The sequence below is a fragment of the Cibotium barometz genome, chromosome 10 (assembly GCF_041138505.1).
Source record: "Cibotium barometz isolate CiBa-2024 chromosome 10, ASM4113850v1, whole genome shotgun sequence".
NCBI classification, from domain to species: domain Eukaryota; kingdom Viridiplantae; phylum Streptophyta; class Polypodiopsida; order Cyatheales; family Cibotiaceae; genus Cibotium; species Cibotium barometz.
The window spans coordinates 19,186,870-19,190,142 of NC_141055.1; positions in this window are offsets into that span (position 1 = coordinate 19,186,870).

A 3,273-nucleotide genomic window follows, 5' to 3' on the forward strand; every position below is an offset into this window, starting at 1 on the left:
AGCTATTTTAAATATAATCGATTAAAAATATACCAAGAGGAAGTGTGGTCTCACTCTTGTGTAGGGGAAAATTGGACCCAATCTTGTATTCATGTCTCTAATCTTTGATTTTTGTGCAATTTAATATTTGAACTTGTCTCCTAACAGTTGTATATCAGATATATTGGGACCAGCACCTTCATATACTCCCAATTTGCTTATAAACAACACACCATTTTCAGCTATTGGTAAAGATTTCTTTGAAGTAGTGTATGGTAAGGAATTACCGACACCTACTTCTACACTCTCTTATGTTGTTCTAGTTGTTATAGATGATTTCACTAGAGATCATACTCGTATTTTTAGTGAAGTACATGATTTTATCTCTAAATCTCACTCCCAATATGACTGAGGCCAATAAAAAATGTAAGCTTATGAATTTTAAAGAAGAAGATTATGTGTGGCTAAAAATAGAAAAGAGAAGACCGAAGAGTGTAGAGAACAACCCTCTAGCTAAACTAGCTCCAAGATTCTATAGACTATTTAAGATTCTCACCAAGAGTAATGGCTATGTTTTCCATTTGGATATTCCATCACACTAGTGTATTCATAACTCCTTTCACATTAGTGTTTTACGACCATTTGAGGTACTAGCACTCCCAGTTTATGGATGATCCTCTTTTACTAGAACAAGACTTTGAGATAGTAGAGCCTGAAATAATTCTAGACCATGAGCAAACAACAACACAAAGAGGTCATGTTTATCACAAATATATTAGTGAAGAGGTTCAATGTCTCTTTGATAATGCTCTAACTGCCTATCCGTCTTTGATTGCATCTTACAGGGAGAGTCTCTCCCATTATACTTTGAGATTCTTTAGTGACAACTGAGGATAATTACTTCTCATCCCTAGGGCATGCTATGAGGAGGAATTCATGGAATTTATATTGCCATGTTTGTTATCTATATTTAGTGAAGTATAAAGGCCCACCCTATATAGAAGAGGCTCATGGTATGCCTAGCGTGTATTTGTCTTGATTGTGTCTTACAAGAATTGAAATGGATCTAGACCAAATATCAAAGAAATAGACACATAAAGTCCAAATCTAGAATCCATTTGTTGAGCATCAAACACATATGAGAAATCCATGTGATTATGATGAATGAAGATAGAGGTGGCAGACTCCTGTCCAACACCCAAGTCAGCCCATAAGCCGTCTGAGCCACACACACTCAACCGTAGCTGTGAAAGCTACCCTGCACTCAACTTCACAACTAGAAGTGGCCACAGTAGGTTGCTTCTTGCTCAACCAAGATATGCATGAGCTACCGAGCATGAAACAAAAACCACTTGTGGACACTCTTGTGTCATAGCAACCAGCCCAATCTGAGTCCGAAAAAGCATGTAAATCTGGCGGCAACGATCCCCCCTTGGGATAAAACAACCCAAGATGTATGGTGCCACTCAAGTAGCGAAAGATGCGTTTAACTGCCTTTTAATGCTGAGACCCTGGGCTATGCATAAACCTGCTCACCTGTGAGACTACAAACTGAATGTCCGGCCTCGTAATGCATACATAAATGAGGCAACCAACAGCTGTCTGATAGAGTGTGACATCAAAGTGATCTCCAGCATCATGAAGACTCAACTTCAAACCTATCTCCATTGGAGTAGCAATAGGCTTGCAGTCTTCAAGGCCAAATCTCCGCAACAATGTCTCAATATACTTTGTCTGACACAAAGCAATACCTCCATCACACTGCTTAAATTGTATCCCCAAATAATGATGCAAATGCCCCAAATCTGACATCTCAAAAGAGGCATTCAAATCAGCCTTAAAATCAGCAATATGACTTTCATTTGGTCCTGTGAGCAGCATGTCATCGACATAGAGAGCAATGATTAGATGTACATCATCCACACATTTAACATATAAAGTGCTTTCTGTTGGACTGTTCTGAAAACCATGTGCAGTCAAATATGCATGTATCTTTTCATACCAAGCTCGTGGAGCTTGCTTTAAACCATATAAAGCCTTTTTCAACCTGCACACTTTGTTTTCCTGCCCTTTTTGAACAAAACACGAGGCTACGATACATACACCTCCTCATGCAAATCTCCATTCAAGAACGCAGTCTTTATGTCCAACTGATGTACATTCCAACCATTATGAGCTGCCAATGCACAAATGCTATGAATGGTAGTCATACGACAAGTGGGAGCAAAGGTCTCATCAAAATCAATGCCCTTTTCTTGAGCATAACCCTTTGCAACAAGTCTAGCCTTATAGCGATCAACACTGCCATCTGGCTTTCGCTTCAATTTAAAAACCCACTTACATCCAATGGCCTTTTTACCAATAGGCAAATCACATAAAGACCATGTACCGTTCTTCATTATAGCATCATATTCACTTTCCATTGCAGCTAACCAATTTTTTGATTTTTGTGCCTCATCAAATGAAAGAGGTTCTTCCTCTTCACACATACTAGACACAGCCAAAGCATAACAATCTGATGCATAAGAGGCATGCTGAAAACCTGAACGAGTACGACTAGATATAGGTGCATCAATTTTACTATCACGCAAGGTTTGCACCAGCCATTTAGGCATACCTCTAGCCTGCTTATTTTCAGCCCTATCCTCAGAAATTACATCCTGTAAATCTGCATCAGAAATGGGCTGATCTATGATATCGTTTGATATCTGCATAGGCTGAATATTTACCTCATTAGGACTTACATTTGAATTCCCACCTGTAAACAGAGGCAACAATGTATCAAATACATCCCGTGAGCTCACACCTGTCTCTTTGGTACATGATAACAAAGGCTGCACAGCATCTTCCACAAAAACAACATCTCGACTAATCAAGATACGCTTTGACTACGGATGATACAATCTGTAACCCTTGCTCTCAGCACTGTAACCAACAAAAATGCATTTGATAGCCTTATCATCCAATTTTCTACGTTGTTGCACAGGCACTAAAGCATAGGCCAAGCAACCAAAGACACTCAAGTGACCAATAGAAGGCTTCCTGCCATGCCAGGCTTCATATGGAGTAATAGATTGCAAGGCCTTAGTGGGACACCTGTTGAGTACATATGCAGCACACATGACAGCCTCAAGCCAAAACGCATGTGGTAGAGCTTAGCTCTTGACCATACATCGTGCCATCTCCATAAGTGACCTGTTTTTCCTCTCAGTAACACCATTTTGCTGAGGGGTATACGGCATTGTACATTGGTGTTTTATCCCACGACTAGCCAGAAATGCATCAAACTCTTTA